The sequence below is a fragment of the Oryx dammah genome, unplaced genomic scaffold (genome assembly GCF_014754425.2).
Source record: "Oryx dammah isolate SB20612 unplaced genomic scaffold, SCBI_Odam_1.1 HiC_scaffold_11, whole genome shotgun sequence".
In the NCBI taxonomy this organism is placed as follows: domain Eukaryota; kingdom Metazoa; phylum Chordata; class Mammalia; order Artiodactyla; family Bovidae; genus Oryx; species Oryx dammah.
Window position 1 is genome coordinate 34,615,787 of NW_024070195.1, and position 27,909 is coordinate 34,643,695.

Here is a 27,909-nt window from a genome sequence, read left to right on the forward strand (position 1 = left end):
TATTTGGATAATTAGCACTTTGTCTAAAGATACAAGTTAAAAAGGTATTTTCCCAATTTATCATTTGTCTTTCAACATTTCTTATGGCATATTTTTCTATGTACTTAAAATTTTTGTGTAATAAAAATGACTATTTTTGTGTATGCATTTTGAATCATAGTAAGCTCATAAAGAAGTTACATGTTTTCTTCTGAGAATTTTATAGTTTAATTTTTTAATATCAAGATTTCAAAGATAGTTGTGTTTTTCCTGGTACATGATGGGAGATAGATCCAACTTTATTTTTTCCAGGTGATTATTCAGTTGTCTCAACAACATTTATTTGAAATTGTTTTCTTGCCACACTAATTTGAGTTGCCACTTTTTCATATACTAACTTTTTGTATGTATTTAGCTCTATTTCTGCACTTAAATTCTACTTCTTTTGCCGGTCTAGTCAAGCAAAATTATACTCTTTTAATTATTGGGACCTACTAGCATATTTTAACATCTGTTTGGGATAGCTTCACCACATTTTTCTTCAGTTTTCAAGCTTTCTAGTTACTCTTGCTTATTTATTTTCTGGAATGAATTTAGAAACAACTTATCTATTTCTTAGAAAAAAATCTATTGGTAATTTTTTAAAGATCAGGTGAAATTTATAAACTGACTCAGAGAGAACAGACTTTTTATCATGTTGTATTTTTTTTACCAAAGAATAAGGCAAACATTTCTACTTTCATTCCCATAGTAGTGTTTTGAAAATTTCCTCATAAAGTTATATATTCCTTTTTTTAAATCAATCTTTAAAATACTTGCTTATTAATTTTTAGCTGCACTGCATCTCTGTTGCTGCACGTTGGGCTCTCTCTAGTTGCGGCCAGCGGGGGCTACTCCTCGTTACAGCGCTTGGGGTTCTCATTGCAATGGCTTCTCTTTTTGTAGAGCACAGAATCTAGGACGAGTGGGCTCAGCAGTTGTGGCACATGGGCTTAATTACTCTGTGGCATGTGGGATCTTTCTGGACCAGGCATTGAACCCGAGTCCCTTCATTGCAGCAAATTTTTAGCCACTGGACCACCATGGAAGTCCCAAGATGTCTATTTCTTAAGTTGGTTCTCAAGTGTTTTATCTTTTTGTTGTTGTTCTTGCTATTGCAGATGTGGTTTTCTTGTGCTTTTAAAATTGGTATTGTTTTACATAAGAAAACTATTCATTGTTGTATATTAACTTTATACTTTGCAATTTATTGCATTCTTTTAATATTTGTAGTAGTTTTTCGGCTGATTCTCTTAAATATAAAATTGTATCTTTTGAAAACAGTGACAATTTTGCCATCTCTTACAATTCTTACACTTTCTTTTGTCTGATTGTAGTTCTTAATATTCTCAGTTCAGTTCAGTTCAGTCACTTAGTTGTGTCAGACTCTGCGACCCCATGAATCGCAGCACGCCAGGCCTCCCTGTCCATCACCAACTCCTAGAGTTCACCCAAACTCATGTCCATCGAGTCGGTGATGCCATCCAGCCATCTCATCCTCTGTCGTCCCCTTCTCCTCCTGCCCCCAATCCCTCCCAGCATCAGAGTCTTTCCAGTGAGTTAACTCTTCACATGAGATGGTCAAAGTACTGGAGTTTCAGCTTTAGCATCATTCCTTCCAAAGAAATCCCAGAGCTGATCTCCTTCAGAATGCACTGGTTGGATCTCCTTGCAGTCCAAGGGACTCTCAAGAGTCTTCTCCAACACCACAGTTCAAAAGCATCAATTCTTCGGCGCTCAGCTTTCTTCACAGTCCAACTCTCGCATCCATACATGACCATTGGAAAAACCATAGCCTTGACTAGACGGACCTTAGTCGGCAAAGTAATGTCTCTGCTTTTGAATATGCTGTCTAGGTTGGTCATAACTTTCCTTCCAAGGAGTAAGCATCTTTTAATTTCATGGGTGCAATCACCATCTGCAGTGATTTTGGAGCCCCCCAAAATAAAGTCTGACACTGTTTCCACTGTTTCCCCATCTATTTCCCATGAAGTGATGGGATCAGATGCCATTATCTTCGTTTTCTGAATGTTGAGCTTTAAGCCAACTTTTTCACTCCCCTCTTTCACTTTCATCAAGAGGCTTTTTAGTTCCTCTTCACTTTCTGCTATAAGGGTGGTGTCATCTGCATATCTAGGTTATTGATATTTCTCCTGGCAATCTTGATTCCAGCTTGTGCTTCTTCCAGCCCAGCCTTTCTCATGATGTACTCTGCACAGAAGTTAAATAAGCAGGGTGACAATATACAGCCTTGACGTACTCCTTTTCCTATTTGAGACCAGTCTGTTGTTCCATGTCCATTTCTAACTGTTGCTTCCTGACCTGCATATAGGTTTCTCAAGAGGCAGATCAGGACAATATTAAATAGCCGTATTAACAGGGGGCATCTTCAGCTTATTCTTTACCTTAGCATGTATTCCTCCATTGTTCTCCATTAAGATTGTTTCTGGTGTCTGGATTAATAAATTATGTTAATCATGTTAAATAAATCATCCATTAATATTTCACAGGATTTTTTTTTAACTTTATTTTCTACTGGAGTATAACTGATTAATAACGTTGTGACAGGTGAACAACGAAGACACTCAGCCATACAGAACGTGTATCCATTCTCCCCTAAACTCCCGTGGTGTGTTTTTAAAAATCAAGAATGGGTTTTTACTTTTTCCCAAATCCTTATTATTACTGAGATAAATTTTCTCCTTGTTTATATCAGTATAGAACTATCACTGATATTAAGCCATCTTTTCATTCATGGAATAAACAATTCTTGATTATTATTTTAAATGTATCCCTTGATTCTGCTTGCTAATATTTTATTTGTAAGCTATAAGTTAAATTGCCAGGAGAAATATCAACAATCTCAATATGCAGATAATACCACTCTAATGACAGAAAGTGAAGAGGAACTAAAGAGCCTTTTGATGAGGGTTAAAGAGAGTGAAAAAGCTGGCTTAAATTCAACAGTAAAAAAACTAAGATCATGGCATCCGTTCCCATTACTTCATGGCAAATAGATGGGGGGAAAGTGGAAACAGTGACAGATTTTATTTTCTTGGGCTCCAAAATCTCTGCAGATGGTGACTGCTGCCATGAAATTAAAAGACGCATACTCCTTGGAAGAGAAGCTATGACAAACCTAGATAGCATATTAAAAAGCAGAGACACCACTTTGCCAACAAAGATCCCTATAGTCAAAGCTATGGTTTTCCAAATAGTCATGTACGGTTGTGAGAGTTCAACCATAAAGAAGATTGAGTGCTGAAGAATTGTTGCTTCCAAACTGTGGTGCTGGAGAAGGCTCTTGAGATTCCTTGAGACTGCAAGGAGATCAAACCAGTCAATCCTAAAGGAAATCAACCCTGAATATCCATTGGGAGGACTGATGCTGAAGCTGAAGCTCCAATACTTTGGCCACCTGATGCAAAGAGCTGACTCATTGGAAAAGACCTTGATGCCAGGAAAGATTGAGGGCAGGAGGAGAAGGAGGTGACAGATGAGATGGTCTGGTGGCATCACTGACTCATGGACATGAGTTTGAGCAAACTCTGGGAGTTAGTAATGGACAGGGAAGCCTGGTGTGCTGCAGTCCATGGGGTCACAGAGTCAGACATGACTTAGCGTCTGAACCACAACGTTTTATTTAATGTTTTTATGTTGATATTTATAAGTAAGACTGGTCTATAATTTTGTTTCTTTGTGCAGTCCTTGTCAGGTTTTGATATCAATGTTGTGTTTGCTCTGGAAGCATTTACAAATCAATGATCAGATAGAGATTTCTCAGAAAACATGGGCCATGTGAATTTAAGTCATGCACCTATGTGAAGCCTAGCTGTGATTCCATATTTTCTGAGGATATTTGTATTTTCCCTCCCACCCACCATTAAGACTGAAGCAGATAAGTTTTCTTACTGTGCTTTTCTGTATGCTGGATTTTCCTAGCTCCTCTTTGGGTATTTTAGCTTTGTGCATGTGTCTCCTAATCCATTTCCCTAACTTTGGAAGGACTTTTGTTCTCTAGATTTTGAGAGGATGTCAAGATAGAAACCTGAGGTCATAAAAGATGACTTTAAGGCACCTGGCATTCCACTTGGATTGCTCCTTTCACTCATATGACCTATGTAACTTTTTGTGACTCTCTTGCTGTTGTTATTGTTGCTCAGTCTCTAATGTGTCTCTTTGTGACCCCATGGACTGCAGCTTGCCAGGTTCCTCGGTCCTTTACTATCTCTGGGAATTTGCTCAAATTCATGTGCATTGAGTTGGTGATGCTACCTAACTGTCTCATCTAACTCTCTCACTAACTTATTCTTAAAACTGAAAGCAAATCTATTTTGTCCAAAATTTTTACTTGTCTTGCAGAAAGAAGTTGTTAAGACTATCTGGTCTACTATACTGCTAGAAACAGAAATTAGGACCTGCCATATCAAATATAGTTTATAATACTAAAGCAATTAAAATTGTGTAGTTTTGGCATAGAAATACATAACTAGATTAATGAGGCAGAATGGAGACAGTAGAAATAGATCTGTCTCTATATAAGAACTTAGTATATATCCTTACAACATAGCAGTTTCAAAATTAAGTTCCAGATGGATTGAAGGGCTAAACTTAAAAAAAAAAAAAAAGCTATGAAAGTGTTAGATAAAAATACAGACAAATGTATATATTTAACTATGGAGAAGGAATGATCCTCTAAATCAAACACACATACACTCACACAAGAAAATACAGGCAAATATTTATAACCCAAGGGGTGGAGAAAATTCTCTAAAGCAAGACATACTCGTGCTTGCACAAAAAGCCTTATAGAAAAATGTGATAAATTTGAGTATTTCAACATCAAAACCAAAATGAAAGAAAAAGCGAGAGGCTAGAAGAAAAGATTTTCATCATATATAGAGTAACAAAAAACTACCATCACAAATATGTTAGCCAGTCAACAAGAAAAAATGAAATTAAACAGAAAAATTATAAAACACTATAAAGAAGCAAAATAAAAACCCCATAAAGATATTAAGAGCTATATCCCTTATATAGTTTATCAGGGACATCCAAGTCTTAACAATGAGAAACTATTTTGTTAACTATGATATAGTCAAGAATTTCACTCTGCTTATATTAAGCACAGGCAAATAGGGAAAAAATTGATACCCTAATTTCAGTTGTTGGGAATTTGAATTGATACAATCTTTTTAGAGGATAATTTAGCAATATCAGAATTCTAAAAATGCACACCCTTTTATGTAAGCACACTACTTACATAGCATACACTATGAGACTATATGCACATGTGACAAAGAGATTCTATAATAGTAAAAATTTAAGGTGAACTAAATGATCTATGGATTGTACATGTGCACAAGAAGGCATGTACAATAATGTTAGCTGCATCACTATTTGTAGTAGAAAATGGTAAAAACAACTTAAATGACAATAATGGAGGAATGGATAGATAAAGCGTGGTCTTACCATATGATAGATTACTATATAGCAGTTAATAGGAATAAAAACACATATTTATCAATGTGGATGGATATCAAATGAAATTTGCATGATAAAAGCAAGTTGTAGAGTCATACAGAAAGAAACTATTTTTGTAACAACTTTTAAGCTCACAAAATAATGCTGTATGTTATCAAAGAAAAATGTGGCAGGTGAATTAAAAGGATACACATTAAGTATCTGAGAGTAGATGTCTATAGTGAAGGGGGAAGAATGGGGGTAAGGGAATGAAAGTCAAAATTAGCCATAACTAAGGTGTATGAATAATCAAATTATGTCAATACATTTTTTTAGCTGAGTTCTAACACAATTTTAGAAAAACAAAACAAACAAACAAATGAACAAAACTGATATAATCATACCAGTACTTAGGTGAGAGTTAAAGGAAGTTAAAAAGGCAAGTCAAAGAACCACGTGTACTGTGTTATAAGACATAAAACAAACCTACAAAATAAAACCCTCTTTACATATACATTCACATATAACCCCACACACACAGATGCACAGAGAAAGTTTTGAAAAAGATAGCTATTGGAAATATGTAAATAATAATGTGGGAAATTTTCATACATTATTCATAAAAATTTATAAGTAGTATAGAATAAAAATAAAAAGCAGAGACATTACTTTGCCAACAAATGTCCATCTAGTCAAGGCTATGGTTTTTCCAGTAGTTGTGTATGGATGTGAGAGTTGGATTATAAAGAAAGCTGAGCGCCGAAGAACTGATGCTTTTGAACTGTGGTGTTGGAGAAGACTCTTGAGAGTCCCTTGGACAGCAAGGAGATCCAACCAGTCCATCCTAAAGGAGATCAGTCTTGGGTGTTCATTGGAGGGACTGATGTTGAAACTAAAACTACAGTACTTTGGCCACCTGATGCGAAGAGCTGACTCATTTGAAAAGACCCTGATGCTGGGAAAGATCGAGGGCAGGAGGAGAAGGGGATGGCAGAGGATGAGATGGCTGGATGGCATCACCGACTCAATGGACATGAGTTTGGGTAAACTCCGGGAGTTGGTGATGGACAGGGAGGCCTGGCATGCTGCGGTTCATGGGGTCGCAAACAGTCGGACATGACTGAGCAACTGAACTGAACTGAACTGAAAAATAAATGCAGCTAGAAACTCCAGAAAAATACAAAAAGCAGTAAGAAAGGAAATCTAATGATTATAGCTTCTGCAATGAACAGTATTTTCACAATAACAATAATGTAAAGAGGGAATTTTTTTTTTGCTCTCTCTCACTCTACACAGGTGTGTATGAATGATGTATATATGTTACATATGTGAGTATTTAATTTTTGCAAGGATTTTATGCCCTTCATGCCATAGTAATATGTTGTTCACTTAGGTATAAAATATAACTCCCAAGCAGATAATAGCCTTTATATCCTTGCTCATCTCTGTCAGTCCATCTGTCTCTCTTTGTCTCTGTCTCTCCCCAATATATCTATATATTTTTCAGCTACGTAGCAAGTCAAGTTTTTAGAGCCTTCTTATGTAAGGAGTTAAAATGAGAGGAGATAAGACAATGCTATATTGAACAGTATTTGATGCATTAGCAGTAATCATGATGCATTTATTGCCAACAGGAGAGTTTTAATTGATTTTTAGTTGTTTATAACCAACCTTTGGGTAATGCTTAGGAGACCTAGGAATAACCTTGATAATGAAATTTTTGAATTGAAGTGTGGAATTGTTGAATGGATTGGTTGCGGAGTTAATATCTTAATTCTATTTAGAAAACATAAAAAGGTGGTTGATGAAGCAAAAACTCAAGGTGATAGGGTATTATCTATAGTTATTGAACCTGTGCCCCCTGCAATGGAAACATGGAATCCTAACCACTGGACCTCCAGGGAATTGCCTCCAGTAGGTGTTATTAATGTTATTATCTTGGTCTCAATGCTGCTGGGAGAAATTAGGAAAGATTTGGTGCCCAGGCTTGGAGCAATGAATTAGAAGGAAAAATGGAATCCCTAACTTCTCAATGAAGACGGTTAGCAATATCAGTCAGCCGAAGAAAGCTGGGTCCAGGAGAAAGGTGAATCATAATGTGGACTATAGTGGAGCTTCTCAAACATATTGAGGGATGTGTGTGGTTATTTATAGCAAGGAGTTTGCTAGGGGCTTGAATCATAATTATGGGTATAATTATTGGGGTATAAAGAGGATGAATGACCAAGTTTTAAATATGGGTTTCAAATAGATTGGCTTTCAACCCAATTTTTCGCCAATCCTTCTCCCTTTTGGGGGAATATTTTCCTAGAAAAATTATTCCCTTATTTTACAGAAAGTCACTATCCTCTGTAACGAATTTCCTGGACAGAATTCATTACCTGGCCAGTGGGAGGAAGGCTTCTTATGTAAGACAGTCTCCTTGTCCACTTAGGTATTGATTTGATTGAAAAAAAAAAAAATCCCTCCACCATTTGTGTGCAGTTGTGCCTGTTCATGTTCAATGAAAAATTATAGCAAGACGGAGACAGAAATTCTCCTTCCATAGTGCCTGCTATTTCACTATATGTAATTGGGCTTCTAATAAAAAGATTCATGTATTGGTGATATTCTTCTAAGGGACCTTTCTAGGGCAATTATGGAGCTGGAGGTGTAGATACTCTGGTCAAATATGAAAGAGAACTTTTAAATTCTGGACAAGACTATCTGAGATATCAATGTATTTCTTGATTCCTAGGCAGTTTATGAATGGAATGGACTGAAACATGTTTTTTGTGGTTTAGTTATCCATCTATGTGAAGGAAGAGTACAAAATCAGATACTCTTTCAAGATCCTTTTCTAGTTCTGGGTTTTTACATATTTAAAATTCAAGAGCACAAATAAATTTTAAGCTTTCCATTTTATTTTGCCCCCAAGGCACATAAATAGAGCATGGGAATGGTAAATGGAAAGAAAAATTATAAGCTTGAGTTTTAACTCCTTTTTCCTTAAAATAACAAAGCTATGATTTGCCATATATTCTATATAGCTTTGGAAGAGAATTTGTCCTCCATCTATTCCTAAGAATTATTATATTCAGGAGAAAGGCATGGGGAAGGGTGTTTATAAATAAAATTTTATTCAAGATTGGCAGCCCTTGTAAATAGACAACAAATGAGAACCGACTATATAGCACAGGGAACTTTACTCAGTGCTCTGTAGTGATGTAAATGGGAAGGAAATCTAAGAGGGGATGTATGCATATGTGTGGCTGATTAGCTTTTTGATGTACAGCACAAATTAACACAACATTGTAAAGCAGCTATGCTCCAATTTTAAAAAAGAGGGTTGGCAGCCATCGATGTTCTAGAAAATAATAATAGGGCAATAACTCCTTATTGCCAAATTAGAATTAAATTGAAGAAAGTAGGGAAAACCACTAGACCACTCAGGTATGACCTAAATTATTCCCTAACGATTATGCAGTGGAAGCGACAGATTCAAGGGACTAGATCTGATAGTGTGCCTGAAGAACTATGGACAGAGGTTCATGACATTGTACAGGAGGCAGGGATCAAGACCATCCCCATGGAAAAGAAATGCAAAAAGGCAAAATGGTTGTCTGAGGAGGCCTTACAAATAGCTGAGGAAAGAAGAGAAGCAAAAGGTGTACTGTTCTCCATAGTGGTTGTATCAGTTTGCATTCCCACTAACAGTATAGGTGGGCTCCCTTTTCTCCACACCCTCTCCAGCATTTATTCTTTGTAGACTTTTGGTGATGGCCATTCTGACCAGTGTGAAATGATACCTCATTGTGGTTTTGTTTTGTATTTCTCTAATAATGAGCCATATTGAGCATTGTGTAATACCTAGAATGACTTTTATTTCTTGACCAAGTTCTGACTGACATATTGGATAACATGTTTCAAAACTTCTAGAGTACTTCTTCCTGCTAAGTGACTGGGGTCCATATCATAGATCACAGATGACCTCATTATCAGAAGGTCAAATGAATGAAAGAAGATGGGGCTTCAGAGAATTGTACAGGCATATAAATGCCTTGTTTCTCCTTTGCCTGAAATGGAGCAAAATGAACCAGATGAAATTAAACCCATGAAAACATCTTTTATGTGGGTTCCTCTGGGTCATAGGGTGAACTTGTCTCCTTCTCTCTGTTATCTAATAATGCCTTCTCCCTTTCCCCCACTATCTCTTCTATTTCTTAAATGACTTCATCTATAAGGATAAAAAACTATGCAGTGGAAACAATATCAACTTTTGAAATTGGAGCATAAGATTAATGGGCATGATTTGAAAAACAGAAATTGTAATATTAATGATGATGAAAAACTGTTAAAATGAGTCAGGAAGAAAATAGCATCTGAGGAGGCCTTACAAATAGCTGTGAAAAGAAGAGTAGTGAAAAACAACAGAAAAAAGGAAAGATATACCCATTTGAATGCAGAGTTCCAAAGAATAGTAAGGAGAGATAAGAAAGCCTTCTTCAGTGGTCAGTGCAAAAAAAATAAAGGAAAATAATAGAATGGGAAAGACTAGAGATCTCTTCAAGAAAATTAGAGATACCAAGGGAACATTTCATGCAAAGATGGGTTCGATAAAGGACAGAAATGGTATGGACCTAACAGAAGCAGAAGATATTAAGAAGAGGTGGCAAGAATACATAGAAGGACTATACAAAAAAGATCTTCATGACCCAGATAATCACGAAGGTGTGATCACTCACCTACAGCCAGACATCCTGGAATGTGAAGTCCAGTGAGCCTTAGGAAGCATTGCTACAAAGTTAGTGGAGGTGATGGAATTCCAGTTGAGCTGTTTCAAATCCTAAAAGATGATGCTGTGAAAGTGCTGCACTCAATATGTCAGCAAATTTGGAAAGCTCAGCAGTGGCCATGGAAAAGGTCAATTTTCATTCCAATCCCAAAGAAAGGCAATGCAAAAGAATGCTCAAACTACCTCAAAATTGCACTCATCTCACATACTAGCAAAGTAATGCTCAAAATTCTCCAAGCCAGGCTTCATCAATATATGAACCATGAACTTCCAGATGTTTTTACAGATGCTGGTTTTAGAAAAGGCAGAGGAACCAGAGATCAAATTGCCAACATCCAATGGATCATCAAAAAAGCAAGAGTTCCAGAAAAACATCTATTTCTGCTTTATTGACTATGTCAAAGCCTTTGACTGTGTGGATCACAATAAACTGGAAAATTCTGAAAGAGATGGGAATACCAGACCACCTGATCTGCCTCTTGAGAAACCTGTATGCAGGTCAGGAAGCAACAGTTAGAAATGGACATGGAACAACAGACTGGTCTCAAATAGGAAAAGGAGTATGTCAAGGCTGTATATTGTCACCCTGCTTATTTAACTTCTGTACAGAGTACATCATGAGAAACGCTGAGCTGGAAGAAGCACAAGCTGGAATCAAGATTGCCAGGAGAAATATCAATAACCTCGGATAAGCAGATGACACCACCCTTATGGCAGAAAGTGAAGAGGAACTAAAAAGCCTCTTGATGAAAGTGAAAGAGGGGAGTGAAAAAGTTGGCTTAAAGCTCAACATTCAGAAAATGAAGCTCATGGCATCTGGTCCCATCACTTCATGGGAAATAGATGGGGAAACAGTGGAAACAGTGTCAGACTTTATTTTGGGGGGCTCCAAAATCACTGCAGATGGTGATTGCACCCATGAAATTAAAAGATGCTTACTCCTTGGAAGGAAAGTTATGACCAACCTAGATAGCATATTCAAAAGCAGAGACATTACTTTGCCGACTAAGGTCCGTCTAGTCAAGGCTATGATTTTTCCAATGGTCATGTATGGATGCGAGAGTTGGACTGTAAAGAAAGCTGAGTGCCGAAGAATTGATGCTTTTGAACTGTGGTGTTGGAAAAGACTCTTGAGAGTCCCTTGGACTGCAAGGAGTTCTAACCAGTCCATCTTAAAGGAGATCAGTCCTGAGTGTTCATTGGAAAGACTGATGTTGAAGCTGAAACGCCAATACTCTGGCCACCTGATGTGAAGAATTGACTCATTTGAAAAGACCCTGATGCTGGGAAAGATTGAGGGCAGGAGGAGAAGGGGACGACAGAGGATGAGATGGTTGGATGGTATCACTGACTCAACGGACTTGAGTTTGGGTAAACTCCGGGAGTTGGTGATGGACAGGGAGGCCTGGCGTGCTGCAGTCCATGGGATCACAAAGAGTCAGACAGGACTGAGCGACTGAACTAAACTGAACTGTTCAGAATTTATCAGGTACTGTGTCAGGCACTGCTGGTGATGCAATAATTAAAAAGCTGATCTGCTCGTAAGAAGCTGGATGAGAGAAGAAGTAAATTTGACTGTAGTGAACAACAATGACTGAAACAGAAAAAGACTGATTCTTTTCCAGAAAAGAAGTCTAGGGGAGATAGGCCAGGCTTGGACTAGTGGTTTTACAATCTTTGGACTCTGGCCTCCTTCTATCTTTCTGTTTCATCATCCTTAACTGGTGGTGTCCATAATGAAGGTCACTGTATGATCCAAGATCATTTTCTCTTTTTTTAACTTTTTATTGGAGTATAGTCAATTAACAATGTTGTGATAGTTTCAGGTAGACAGCAAAGGGATTCAGCCATACATATACATGTATCCATTCTCCCCCAAACTCCCTTCCCATCCAGATTGCAACATAACATTTAACAGAGTTCTCTGTGTTATACAGTAGGTTCTTGTTGGTTGTCCATTTTAAATATAACAGTGTGTACATGTCCATCCCAAACTCCCTAACTATCCCTTCTCCCAGCAACCGTAAGTTCCTTCTCTGGTCTGGGAGTCTGTAAATAAGTTCATTTGTATCATTTCTTTTTAGATTCCACATATAAGAGATGTCATACAATATTTCTCCTTGTCTGTCTGACTTCACTCAGTACGACAATCTCTAGGTCATTCCATATTGCTGCAAATTACATTATTCAAGATGGCTTTCTTAGCTCTAGCCATCCCCTCTTCATCCCAGGCAGCAGGAAGGTGGAAGGAGGAAAGGACAAAATGTTCAGCCTCCCATCTGAATTTGTTCTCCTTTATCTGTCTTCCTGTAAGTTCCAGAAAACTTTTCTCTTTCTATCTCATTCATCAGAATTTAGTCACATGACCACACTTTACCATGTAAAGGGAGGCTGGAGAGGGTAATTTCTTCAGAAAAAAATTATTTATTTTTGTTTTTTGGAAGTGCTAGGTCTTCACTGCTGCGTGAGGGCTTTCTCCAGCTGTGGAGAGAAGGGGCTATTCTCTGTGGTGCATGGGCTTCTCACTGTGGTGGCTTCTCTTGCTGAGGAGCACAGGCTCTAGAGTGCGTGCGCTTCAGTAGTTGTGGCTCACGGGCTGAGTTGCCCTGTGGTATGTCTTCCCGGATCAGGAGTGGAACCTGTGTCTGCTGCATTGCCAGGCAGATTCTTAACCACTGCACTGCCTGGAAAGCCCCGGAGCGACCAACTTCTATTAGAAAGTTCTACTCTAATAGAGGGTGGCAACGTACCTCTATTACTGAGAAGTGGGGTATATTGGGTGGCAATTGACAATTTCTGCTGTAGGAAGTTAAAATCTACTTGGGGAAATAAGAACCTGTAGGCTTGAAAAGACAATGAATAGTCTATTGGGCAGGACCAAGGCATGGGTTGCCAAAATTTGGAGGAGGAAGAATAGGTGTCAAGGCTTCTTGGAAGAACTGAGATTTGAACTCTCCTTTGAAGATAAGAAGGATTCAATAGGCACAAAAGCTTGGGAGGGCACCCCAGCAGGAGGCATTGACCTGAGCAGAAGCCTAGAAGCTGGACAATGCAGATCAGCCTCAGGGCAGGAGCAACAGAGACCAAATGTTAAGCTTCGATGTAATGGAGTCTTTGGCTGAAAAAGGAAGGAATAGGACTGACTTTTTTTTAATTCCTTAAGGCAAAAGTTCCAAGACCACTTAGCCAGGACAAAACATGACTACTGAATTTGCTTTCCCTGTTACTGGAATTGACAGTCCTGTATGCCATAAACAACTCATGCCAGCAGAAACGATTGCATTATTTACTCCAATGAGTTCCACTAGTTTTTGGATTATCCAAAACAACGCATGGAGTGTAACCAGTGAATGAATATATCACAGCAGCAATCAAAATAAACACATGAGATGCCTGAGACCATAGCCAAAGGCTAATATTCATTAAATAGGGGAAGGAAAAAACCCGACAAATAGAAGGTTCTGGGTCTCTTTCCTAAATATTAATTGTTTATTTCACAATTCTCCTCTACTCCAAACAGACCTTAAACCGCCTCTTCTTAATATGCTCCTATAAAGGATTATAAACTAGAAAGAAGGTTGGTTTAAACAAAAGTAATCAGAAAGTAAGCAATCTTCTTCTTTCTCTCTGGCTCGAAGCTTGTTTTGTCTGTTAAAGAACTTCAGCGCACAGACCTCAAGGTCAAACAGAGGTCACTCTTCTGCTTTTTGAGGTATGGGTGCTTTCATGTTATTTGCTCATTTTTATTGCTGAGAATAACCATCCATTTGCCCACATAACCAAGGCCTCCCCAACACAAAGACTTGAGAGTAGGCTCTGGCGGGGGGTTAATCCCATTCAACACAGAGCAAACAACTTCAAATCTCATTAAATGTTGGACTTTAGAGCAAGAATACAAATATTTCCAATTTAGAAAAGGAAGATAGAAATGTGACACAGAAGTATTCTAATCATTTAGTAGAGTAAAGCGTACCAACATGATCCTAAAACTGTCAACTTGGTGGAGAAGAGAATAAAACTCCATTAATAATACAACAGTAATGCTTACTTTTTCACATCAGGAAAATTCCATTATAACAAACAGCCTGAGGCTTTTAAATTGCTTTTGTTCTAGATCAGTGGAATATTGTTATGAAGAATATATTGCTAGCGATGATAGTTTAGATCTGAGGATGAAACCTAGCTGATTTTTATAGTGTGAACCAGCAAAGATGGTGGTGGTTGCACACAGGACTATGTGTGAATAATCTCCTTTGTGCAAATTTTTAAAAGGTAAACCCTTGGGACTTCCTTGGTGGCCCAGTGGTTAAGACTCAGCCCTTCCAATGTAGTGGGCATGGGATAGATCTCTGGTCGAGGAACTAAGATCCCGCATGCCCTGAGTCATGGTCACAAATAAATAAATAAAAAGTAGACCGTTCACATGGGCACACAGCTTAGTGAAGAGACTGGTGGCTGGAATTCAACTCCATTTGCCCCTTCAGCTAGGGCACAGCTAAACAACCCCCTGCAGAGGTCCTAGTGGCACTGCTGCTGCTGCTGCTAAGTCGCTTCAGTCGTGTCCAACTCTGTACAACCCCATAAACGGCAGCCCACCAGGCCGGGGTTCTCCAGGCAAGAACACTGGAGTGGGTTGCCATTTCCTTCTCCGATGCATGAAAGTAAAAAGTGAAAGTGAAGTTGCTCAGTCATGTCCGACTCTTAGCCACTCCATGGACTGCAGCCTACCAGGCTCCTCCGTCCATGGGATTTTCCAGCAAGAGTACTGGAGTGGGTTGCCATTGCCTTCTAGATTGTTCTTTTAAGACCTATTTATAAGGCGATCCTCTGAAATTATTTTCCTTAAGTCTACTCTGGGATAGACCTCACTATATACTTCTTTTTTAGTTATAAGATCCTCTCTGATAGAATTTCCCATTTAAAGATTTGGACCAATGTTTGTTTTTTTTTTTCCCCACTGGTTTTGGAAGTGTTTTAGATTCATCATCCTACAGGGGTCTTGTAGTTCTCCCAGTTATCAACCATGGCATCTTGGGGTAAGTTAGGACATTTTTTTCACTCTCTTAGCCTAACTTTCCTTGTCAAGGAACTATTAGTTCATTGGTTCTCAATAAACATTTTGGAAGGTCCTTTTTCAATACCAAAATGAAATTCATAGGTAATATCATTCTACACTGAGAAGTTTTAAATAATTATAATGCCCACATATAAAGGAGAAAGAAAAGAAGAGCTGTTTATCATAAAGCTATATAAAATGCGTAGGCTTAACTATAATACAAAATATAATAAAGTTGTCAGATGCTGAATAAAACAAAGTTAGAATCTTCTCTCAGTTTAAACTGTAGTCTACATTCCTGGAAAAATCAGTGTAAACCCATGACAGTACACTTTGTGATTATGTGGAAAACAGAGTTAGGTGCTAGGTTTGATCATTGGAACAGGCTTTCCACCCATATAAATGGGCTTTTGAAAGTGGTTTGGAGTGTCCATGGAAATTGTTTGTTGGGTGGGACTGTGTCATATGTGGAAGGAGGTATAGCACCCCTGGTCCTAATCTACAAATGCCAGTAATACCAGTCCCCTAATCATTGTGATAATAAAAAAATCCCCCCAGATTTCCACAACACATCTGACTAGGGGTTTTCTTCTTTCATTGACAATCACTGGGTTAACTAGTCTTGAGTCCAAGAAGGCTGAAAAAACTCAGGACCAGAAAAGTCCTTCCTCAATGAAGAGGATAACTGCAACTCCACTTTCCCTCAGCCTCTCCTAGGGACTCCAGCTCTAGGGGGAAGGAAATACAGCTGATGTGACAATTAGCCAGAACCAGCCCTGGAAAGGACCTTAAGGATGGCAAATGATACCTCTACCTTCTCACTCCATCTTCTCCCGTCTGGCAGGGATTTTCCACTTTCTCTTCCCTTTCAAGCTAGTCTACTCTTTCAGAAGTATAGATGAGGACTTCCCTTGTGGTTAAGAATCTGTCTGCCAAGGTAGGGGACATGGGTTTAATCCCTAGTCTGGGAAGATCCTACATGCCACCGGGCAACTGAGCCCAAGTGCCACAATTACTGAGCTCACGTGCTACAGCTACGGAAGACCCTGGGCCCTAGAGCTCGTCCTCTGCAATAAGAGAACTCACTGCAAAGAGAAGCGCGCGCACTGCAACAGAGAATAGCCCCTGCTCGCCACAACTAGAGAAAGCCTGCAAGAAGCAACTAAGACCCAGTGCAGCCAAAAATTAATTTTTTAAAAAAGTACAGATGATGTTAGGGATTTATATCTTTCATGTAAATATGTGTTAATTGTATATCTCTCAAATCCAAATGGCTTATGAGAATATGAAAAGGTGCTGAACCTTGCTAGAAATTAAGGTAGTGAGAAATTTATAATAAAAATGAAATATTATTTCATACTCATCAGGTTGGCAAAAATCTAAAACTTCAACAATATCAAATGTTGGAAAAGAGTACTGAAATTGGTACAACCACTTTGGGGAGCAATTTGATTTTATCTATTAAGATCAGAAATGCTCTGATTCCTATATCCCACAAAATCGACTCTTTGGTCTGTACCTTAGAGAAACACAATTTGATTGCACCAGAAGATATATATGTTTGTGGCAGCATTACTTTTAAGAGTGAACAACTAAATCAACTGGAGACATTTAAATGTCATTAATAGAAGATCAGATTCATATATCATCAGGTATTCATAGAAGGGAATATTATACAGCAATTACAATGATGAATCACAGCTTTGGGTCTGCACAGTGATAAATCTTAAAAACAATTCAGAAAAGCTAATTGCAGGGTATGTAGAGTGTGACACCATTTAAATAGTTTAAAAACCTGCAAAATAGTGCCATATATTGTTTACAGATACATGAATATGCAGTTAAAGCATAAAACATGTACAAGAATGATTAATGATTCATGATCTTGGTTATTTCTGAAGGAGAAAGAAGAATGAGATTGGAAAGAGGACATGCAGAAAGCTCTCACTTGAATCTGCAATGCTTTTGTTTTCCAAAAAAATATCTGAAGGAAATGTGGCCAACTGTTAAGATTTAATTTGCTATAGATGGTGCTGGATATACTGGGTACTCATTATATCTTTTACATATTTTGATGAGAAATATACTATAATAAAAATAATGTTAACAAGTGATGCATCTCTAGGGGTGTTTGTATTCTTGATTTAGCAGATTCTTTCCGACCTTCTGGGACAGAGAACTCAATAATGAACAAGATACATTCGGCGCGCCCCCCCCCCCCGGTGAGTGATTGTGGTTCTCTAATTTTATTGTGGGTCAGAATCACCTGGAAGGCTTGTTAAAATACACACTGCTGGGTCCACCCCCAGGGTTTCTGCTTCAGTAGGTCTAGGATGGGCCTTGAGAATTTGCATTTCTAGCAAGTTCCCAGATGATGTTGCGGGTTTGGGGACCTCATGTCTCCTGACGTTTGAATACTATCGCAAGAGGACTTTATTCCTGCTATAAGAATTCCAAGAAGTGACGGGAGAAGTATTTTCTGGGCCCCATGCTTGGCCAAGTCTCTAAAGGCACAGTTATGCTACCTGCTCTGGGTCACAGGTGACACACCATCTTCCTGGCTTCTCGAGAAACGTCACGGCATCCCTGTAGCCCCATCTTCCTTGTGGCTGTGTATATTTCAATTTATTCCATTAAAATTTTAGCTCCTCTATACACCTTATTTGGTGTACACCTTATACAAAATACCAGTAGTAGTTACTCTCCAATATTGGAATTATGGTTAATTTTTAAATCTTTTTTGCTTGTCTGCATCATCTAACATTTCCATAATGAACATTTCCATCATGGACAAGTATTAATTACATAATAAGGATATTAAAGTAAAATAAATATATATCAAATTGTGTTAGGCTCTGTGATGTGGGCGGAGCTTCTAAGAAGTAATACAGATATAGACTTGCCTTCAAGAGATTTATGATCTTGTTCATACATACATTGGAAAAACATTTCATAAGACAAGGTATTCAGGAAACAGTGTTCACTGAGAACTAAAAGTACAGTTGGCAAGTACTTTGGAAGGAAAAAATTACTAGGTTGAGTGAACCTAGAAGAAGCGTTTGGGCCCAGCCTTGGATGATAAATGTGCCAGAGCCTAAGCAGAGGGCAAGGAAGGATTCAAGGGTCTTTGCAAATCCCCAGGCTATATACAGGTACTCAGTGAACACTGAATAACTGAGCACTTACTGAATTCATACAGCAACTGCACTCTGGCACGAGTACACATGCAGCCACATAATAGTGGCTGATACCCAAGACACATAAACTGAAACCAAAATTAATTTCACTGTGGGTTCATGACAAGTCAGGTATGGGAGAAAATGTCTTTTTCTTCTTTTACATGATTTCTGCCTTGATGACTACATCCCTAAAGTGCATCTGTGAATTTGTAAAGAAAGACCCATATGGACTGGATGCACCTCTTCTTGGATGTGTTCTCTTCCCCTTTTGCTCTGAATTAAGATTGAGGAGTTCGTCGTGGATTATTGCTCTTCTAGTTTCTCTGTTCAAAACCATACTTACCCTAAAGGAGTGTCTCTTCTTTATATTTGGGTTGTTTATATTTTTCTCTGTGTTAAAAAAGCCTGCACCACATCTGCTTTATCCATTCATCTGTTGTTGGACATTTAGCTTGTTTCCATGTCCTGGCTATTGTAAACAGCGCTGCAGTGACAACTGGGGTGCAAACAGATAGCTACTGGGAATCTGCTGTATAGTACAGGGAACTCAATTCGGTGCTCTGTGATGACCTAGAGCATGGGAGTGGGGAGAAGTTCCAAAAGAGAAGGGATATATGGATATCATTTATATATCATGATGCATATATCACTCTGTTGTACATCATAAACTAACCCAACATTGTTAAACAATTATACTCCAATAAAAATAAAGTCTTCCCAGGTGGTACAGTGGTAAAGAATTCACCTGACAATATAGGAGGCACAGGAGATGCAGGTTTGATCCCTGGGTGGGCAAGATCTCCTGGGAGTAGGAAACTGCAACCCACTCCAGTATTCTTGCCTGGAAAATCCCATGGACATTGGAGCCTAGTGAGCTAGCGTCCAAGGGGTTGCAAAGAGTTGGACACAACTGAGCACACACACACAAACACAAAAATAAAATAAAACACACCAAACAAAACAGCCTGAAGGCATCTACTTTTGGACAAGATAAAACAACAGGATGCAAATCTATCCTTCTACCTTCAACAACTACAAAAGCAGATTAAAATATATGAAAAACTAAGTGCTGGGGTAGAAGGAGGGCCTGGACAGAGGAGGTACATGAGGAAACTTTTGAGGGTGATGAATATATTCACTATCTTGATTATACTGATGCTTTTATAAAACTTAGATTGTATACTTCAAATACAAGTTTGTCAATTTTATCTAAATAAAACTGTTTAAAAAGTACTGGGGAAAAAAAAAAACAAACACCCAGCCTGGAAGCACAGGTCCATAAAACAAACAAACAAAACAATAAAATCTCCTATGCTATTCCTTGGGTAGTTTCCATTTCTTTTAGCAAATTTTAAAAATTAAGCAGATGTGAAAAATATTCCTATGCTATTTAATTGAATAATCTCCCCTCTTTTTATAAGATCTGTTAAGCACTGGGATGCTAATAAAGTTAAAGCTCCTGGACGTTCACTTGTAGAGTTCTTTCCAAAGTTCTATAGCTAATTTTCTGTTTGTAATTGTGTTTTCTTTTTTTAAGAGGCCTCAAATTGTATTGTATAATATAAGATTCAGGCTCCATGAAACCTGGAGGTAACTCTACTTTATTTTTCCCCACACCATGCAGCTTGTGAGATCTTAGTTCCTCCACCATGGACTGAATCTGCCCCTGGGCAGTGAAAGTAGAGTCCTAACGACCGGGCAGACAGGGAATTCCCCAACTCTACTTTTTTAAAAAAGAAAAAAGATTTTATTATAGAACAACATCCAGACTCCAGATCCAGCTGCCGAAGAGACCATGTTATGACCGTGTTATGCTGCAGGTACTTGTGGGCACAGCAGGCATCCATGGCTTCCCTCCCTTCTCTTTGGAGTGGGGATGGTAATGGTGGGCAGGGGTTCTTAAGGGTCCCTCTTACCACGTGGGTCTCAAGGCAGCATGATCTTCACTTTGATGCCCAGCACACCCTGTCTGAGCAACATATGGCGCCAGCTGGTGTCTGCGTAGGAGTTAACAGGGTCTCCATTGTGGATCATCAGTCCATCCATAACTTCATGGATTTAACCCTCTGTCCTCAGTTTCCCCGGCACTACAACCTAGCAGCCTTGGCCCCACTCTTCATGATGACCCATAGCACACTCCAACAAGCCCTCCTAGAAGTGTGTGCTGCAGACTCTGCTGGGGCAATGGCTCATGGAGCTCTCCTGTCTGCCTTTCCCCCATAAAGTTCTACATGGCCCCCAGGGAAGCAAAACCTCTTCTGAAGCACAGCAGTTAATTCCTAAATCCACTGGCCTTTCTCACCAATAACATTCTGTGTCCAGGGGACCAAGATAATGATTTCTGTCCTGGTTGCTTGAAGTCAGACTTCACCAGAGGTGTCATCTTTGGCCAGTACCCAAGCGAGAGGCTTGTTCAGTTCAGCCTTGAGGATGCCATCAGAGACCTCTTGGACACTGGCACCACCATCTTGCCACTTGGTGCCATCTTAAGGAATAGCCCAGTGCTGCTGTTAAAAGACCTAAGGAGTATGATGTGAGGAAATTGGTCCCATTGCTATTGCAAATGGAACACAAACATGCAAAGAACTTTAGGACTGTGGTGGTCTAGAGCATCATTCTCTCCTGGGATAAGCCTCTGTGAACTTGGTAACAGCCGCTGAGGAGCTGTGAATAATATTTCAGACTTCTTCACTTGCTTTCTCATCAACTGGTCGATCTAGAGGGACCCGAGTATGACGGAGAAAAAATGACCCAATAAATGTAATTCGGCTTCAGCAGCTTCAGAATGCCAGTTTCCTGCCACCTTCAATGGCACTCAAGAATTGAGCAAGCAAAGTAGGCTTTGCCTTGGGTGCTCTTTGTGACTCTGCATTGGAGAATTTTGGTTCCAACCCCTTCAGAGTGGGTGTCCTGAAATGATCATGGAAATAGAGTCTTTTACTACATTTTGGGCCACATTTCACACTGTTCCTTAGTAAAATATCCCTGCTCTTCTTCTCTGTGAACCACACCCCACTTTTCCCTCAGTACAAGCTTGGTGCCTTCTTCCTGGAATTGCCTTTGGATATCTATCTAGTGCTGAGTGAAATCGTCTTCCCTCAACCTGAGCACGTAAGATATGACTGTTCTCGAAGCTTTTAGGAATTTAGACCCCGACTCCTCTAACCTTGGGTAAGTGATAATTTTTCGGAGCAGAGAGTCTCCAAATAATAATTCATTTTCCACACTCATATGTGTTAATTTTATAATTAAAATATTTTATGATGTCTGTAACAATTCCTACTGATGGCCTGGAGTTGGCATGAAACTTAACTAAGATAATATATGTAAATATCTTTCATAAGCTAAAAATGCTGTACAAACATAAGGTACCGGCACAGACAATGTTTCAAATATTTAATGACCGGTAGGTGCTGGCCTTGACCAATCAGAATAGTCTTCAATCACAGCACTGGAGCTCAGTCCAGTAGGCTTCCTATCGGGCCAAATATTAACTCTTTAGTCACTAAATTAAAGGAAGGTTTGCTGTTTCCTGAAGGAGAAGCTGAGGTAATAGCAGTCTAATGGAAGGCGACTCGGGGAGGTAGCAACTATATTCTTTGTCAGATTCTTTTCCCTTATAGGTTTACAGGATACTGAATATAGTTCCCTGTGCTATCGAGTAGGTCCTTGTCGGTTATCTATTTTATGTATAGTAGTGTATGTATGTTAATGCCAACCTCCTAATTCATCCCTCCTCCCTTTCCTTTTGGTAGCCATAAATTTGTCTTCTATGTCTGTGAGTCTCTTTCTGTTTTATAAATATGTTCATGTCTATCTTTTTTTGTTAAGATACCACATATAAGCAATACCATATATTTGTCCTTCTCTGCCTTACTTAGTTCACTTATTATGATAATCTCTAGGTTCATCCTTGTTGCTGCAAATGACATTATTTCATTCTTTCTTATGACTGAGTATTCCACATCTTCTTTATTCATTAATTTGTCAATGGTTATCTAGGTGTTTCTGTGTCTTGGCTATTGTAAATAACGCTGCAATGAACACTGGGATGCATGCATCTTATAAAATATTTTTGAACAAAAATGAAGTACAACACATAAAATTTTGTGGGATGAAGTTAAATCAGTTCTTAAGGGGAAATTTATAGCATTATAAATTAGCTTATATTAGAAAAGAAGAAAGGTCTTAAATCAACAGACCAAGCATCCATCTTAAGAAACCAAGAAAAGCAAAGTAAGCCAAATGAAGGTGGAAGGAAGGAAATAATAAACAGAGGGAAAAAAGCCACCTAAAACTGAAAAATGATAAAGAAAATCAGTAAAATCAAAAGCTGGTTCTTCGAAAAGATCAATGAAATAAAAGTACCCATTTCCTTCTTCAGAAAAAAGTACTATTAATAACAATTAAAAATAGAAAAGACACAAATTACCGATGTCATTAAAGACCTCAGAGGTGTTGAAAAAAAAGTACTCTAAACAACTCTATGCACATAAATTCAATAACTTAGATGAAATGGACCAATTCCTTAAAAGCCACAAAATTCCAAAACTCACCCAAAGAAGAAATAGGTAACATATGTATTAAAGAAATAGAATCCACAGGTGAAAACCTTAAAAACAAACAAACTTCCAGGCCCAATGGCTTCACTGGTAAATTCTATCAAACTTTAAAAAAACAAATAGCACTATTTCTATACAATCTCTTCCAGCAAACAGAAGGGAAGGGAAAGGAACACATCCCAACCTATTTTATGAGGCTAGAATTGCCTTGATACCAAAAAAGAAAAAAACTAGACAAAGACAGTACAAGGAGAGAAAATTATAGACCACTCTCCCTCATGAACAGTACACAAAAATCTTGAAACAGCAACAACAACAACAACAACAACAAAACAACTAGAAGATCAAATCTAGCAATATATAAAAAGACTAGTACTCCTTGACCAAGTGGGACTTATCCTAGACATGCATGACTGGCTCCAAATATAAAAATCAATCAGTGTAATTCACCATATTAAAAAACTAAAGAGGAAACATGACAGTAGTATATCCAACAATGCAGAAAGAGCATTTGAAGTCACCCAGCATCCATTCATGATAAAAACTCTCAGCGAGATAGAAATAGAAGGAAATTTCCTTAATTTGATAAAGGCCTTCTACAAAATACCTACAGTTAATGTAATGTTTAATGGTGAAATACTGAATGCTGTCCCCTAATATCAGGAACAAAGTAAAGATGTCCTCTCATCACTCCTATTCAATGTAATACAGGAAGTCCTAGTCCGTACAATAAGTCAGAGAAAGAAAGTAGCAATAAAAAGCATACAAAAGCATATGACAGAAAATATGGCCTTTCCGGCAGTGACGACCTCCCCGTGAGAACATGACTTTCACAAAGGATCACCTTCATCCTCTCCAGAAGTGGAGAAGAGGAAACACAAGAAGAAGTGCCTGGTGCAGAGCCCCGATTTTGTATTTCATGGATGTAAAATGCCCAGGATGCTATAAAATCACCGCTATCTTTAGCCATACACAAATCATAGTTTGGCTGCTCTATTGTCCTCTGCCAGCCTATAGGAGGAAAAGCAAGGTTTACAGAAGGATGCTTCTTCGGATGGAAGCAGCACTTAAAATACCCTGTATCAGGATGAATGGGAAACCATCCCAATAAACACATTTTGGATACAGAAAAAATAAAGAATATTGTGTATTTGTAGATGACATGATTTTCTACATAGACAATCCCAAGTAATTTACTAAAAACTCTTAGATTAACAAATGAAGGGACTCCCCTGGTGGTCCAGTGGGTAAGACTCTGAGCTCTCAATGCTGAGGCCCTTGGTTTGATCCCTGGTGGCGGAACTAGATCCCACATGCCACAAAAGACCCTGTGCAGCCAAATAAATAAATAAAAATAAATATTAAAAAAAATGAAGTTAGCACAACTATAAGAGATAAGGCTAATTCTCAAAATGATTATATTTCTATATGCTTAAACAATTCAGAAATCAAAATTCAAAATATATTTCATTTAAAAATTTTAAAAGAGAAATACTTAAATATAAATTTAACAAAACTTGTTCAGGATCTGAATGCTGACAACTATAAACACTAAAGAAAGATATCAAAGGACATAAATAAATGGAGAAATACACTGGATTCATGGATTGGAAGATTGAATTTAGTTAAACATGCCAATTTTCTCCAAAAAAATCAATAGATATATACAATTCCAATCAAAAGTCTAATCAAAAATAAGATTTCTGCAGATATAGACAAGCTGGTTCTTACATTTATTTGGAAAGGGGAAGGGAGCAGAATAGCCAACACAATTTTGAAAAAGAAGGATCAAGTGGGAGAAATCAGTCTACCCAGTTTTAAAACTTACTATAAAGGAAGAATAACCAAGACGCTGTGGTGCTGGGGGAGGGATAGAAGCAGAGACCAATGGATCAGTCTATATCAAACAACTGAGTCAGAAAATGTCAATTATTGACAAAGGTAAAAAAGCAGTTAAATGGTTAAAAGGCAGTCTATTCAACATATGATGTTGGAATAACTGAACATCCAAATGCAAAAGTATGCCACAAAAATCAAAAGACAAAAAATCTTGACCTCACTCTCACACTTCATTGAAAAAGAGATCATAGATGTAAAGTGTAAAACTATAAAACTTTCACAAGAAAATAGAGTAGAAAATGTTCATGACTTGGGATCAGGGAGCTTTCTTAGACTTGATATCAAAAGCACAACCCAGAAAAGAAAAAAATGGACAAATTGGACTTTATTAAAATGAAAACCTTTTGCTTTGTGAAAGATATCAAGAGGATGGAAAGCTATAGATGTGGGGGAAAATATTTTCAAATCATATACCCAACAAAGGACTTGTATCTAGAAAAATTCTCAAAACTCAATAGTAGGAAAGCAAACAACCCAATTAAAAATGAGGAGAACATCTTGTTACAGTTTAATTCTTATAATCCTTAAAACAAAAGTTGTTGTTTAGTTGCTAAGTCATGTCTGATTCTCTGTTACTGCATGGACTGTGGCCTGCCAGGCTCCTCCATACCTATCATTTATTTATGTATCTATTTTTGGCTGTTCTGGGTCTTCATTGCTGTGTGCTGGCTTTGTCTAGTTGTGGTGAGCTGGGGCTACTCTCTAGTTGCGGTGCTTGGGCTGCCTGTTGTGGTGGCTTCTCTCGTTGTGGAGCCTGGGCTTTAGGAGCATGGGTTCAATAGTTGTGGCTTGAGGGCTCTAGAGCACAGATGAAGTAGTTATGCCACATGGGCTTAGCTGCTCGACAGCATATGGGATCTTCCTGGAACAGGGATCAAACCAGTGTCCCCTGCATTGCAAGGCAGATTCTTAACCACTGCACCACCAGGAAAGCCCCCAAAGATACCTATCTTGATAGGAAATGATGACCAATGCCTTTCGTTTGGTTTCAATGCCATTTTAAAATATAGTGCTTTCTGGATAATTTACATTACTGTAGGTGGGAACAAAACTAATTGAGGTTTAAAATTAATTCTGTTTAATATTAATATTACAGGAAAAGTACAAGTAACCACTTTATTCACTTCAGTTTGATTTAAGTGATCAGCTCTTTTAGAAAACTTTCCTTGCCCCTTAAATATGAATTCCATATTCCTTCCACTGTGCTTTGCCCAGTTCCTGTGCATATCTTTATCACAGTACCTTTTTATTTTACAGTATTAACCTGTCTCCTGAGGGTAGCTTTCACTTTATTTCCAAGCCCTAGCATAGTAACTGGCAGGTTAGTAACCACTCAGTGTGTTTGTTGAATAATTAAAGACTTGTAAAGAAAAAGTAAAATTATTGATGAAATAATTAAATGGCAACAACCAAAAATTCTGATAATATTACCATGCTTTTAGAATGGTCCCTGATGCATAGTAAGTCCTCAATACATGTTCATTTATTCAAAAAATATTAGTTAGAAAACTACAATGTATGAAGCACTGTTACAGTTGATGGGTAAATCACATGCATTTTAGATCATAATTAAAGGAAAAACAGCACAGACCAAAATCCCTACCCTAATGGGATTTACATTTCAATAGGAGAGACAAACAATAAGTAAAATAAATAGATGAAATATGTAGTTTGTTAGATGGCAAAAAAAAGGCAAAAGACAAATATCTTTGTACTTCACCTTAGAGGAAATAAGCATGTGAAAAGATGTCAATATGATCAGCCATTAGGAAAATGCAAATTAAAGCCATATTGAGATACTATTGGGTTTCCCTTGTGGCTCAGCTGGTAAAGAACCCGCCCGCAATACAGGAGACCTGGGTTTGATCCCTAGGCTAGGAAGATCCCCTGGAGAAGGGAAAGGCTGCCTACTCCAGTATTCTGGCCTGGAGAACTCCATGGACTGTATAGTCCATGGGGTTGCAAAGAGTCAGACATGAGTGAGTGCCTTTCACTTTCACTTTTCACTGAGATCTTATTATATAGCTCTTAGGATGAAAAAAACATCAGTAGCGACAAAAGCCTGGCAGTATCTACTGATGGCAAGGCTGTGGAGCAACTGGAACTCTCATTTATTGCTGGGAATATAAAATGATTCTCAGGAATACAATTTGCCTGTGAAACACATACTTATCATGTGATATGGTATGATACCACTCTTAAGAGAAATGAATTCTATGTCCACCCCAAAACCTGTACATGAATGTTTATATCTGCTTTATTCTAATCATCCCCAAACCGTGAAGGCAACCCCCCAAATCCTCCAATGGATGAATAAAGTGAGTATATTCATATTCTTTAGCATTAAGATACTATTTAGCAATAAATATTGCTAGTAGAGTATGAATACAACTGAGCAATGAAAAGGAATGAACTATTATTATTATATGTAGTAATATGAATGAGTCTTAAAGACATTGCTGCTACTGCTAAGTCACATCAGTCGTGTCCAACTCTGTGAGACCCCATAGACGGCAGCCCACCAGACTCCTCTGTCCCTGGGATTCTCCAGGCAAGAACACTGGAGTGGGTTGCCATTTCCTTCTCCAATGTATGAAAGTGAAAAGTGAAAATGAAGTCGCTCAGTCGTGTCCGACTCTTAGCGACCTCATGGACTGTAGCCTACAGGCTCCTCCATCCATAGGATTTAGGCAAGAGTACTGGAATTGGGTGCCACTGCCTTCTCCACTTAAAGACATTATGTGGAGTCAAAGAAGCCAGTCTCAAAAGACTCTGTATGTTTTGATTCCATTTCTATGACATTTAGGAAAAAGGCCAAGTGAAGGAGTCATGGAGAACAGACCACTACTTTCCAGGGGTTATAATGAGGGGACAGTGGAACTCTAAAGGGATTTTTTAGTGTGAAGGGGATAGAACCATCTTTATCTTGATTGTGATGATGTTTACACATAGAATACA

The 27,909-nt window shown here is 38.3% G+C and overlaps 2 pseudogenes; one reads left to right on the forward strand and one right to left on the reverse strand.

The window, feature by feature from the left end:
• The first annotated feature begins 16,926 nt into the window (after positions 1-16,926).
• LOC120869778 lies at positions 16,927-24,143 on the forward strand (annotated as a pseudogene).
• Positions 19,284-21,708, reverse strand: LOC120870234 (annotated as a pseudogene).
• Positions 24,144-27,909: the final 3,766 nt, after the last annotated feature.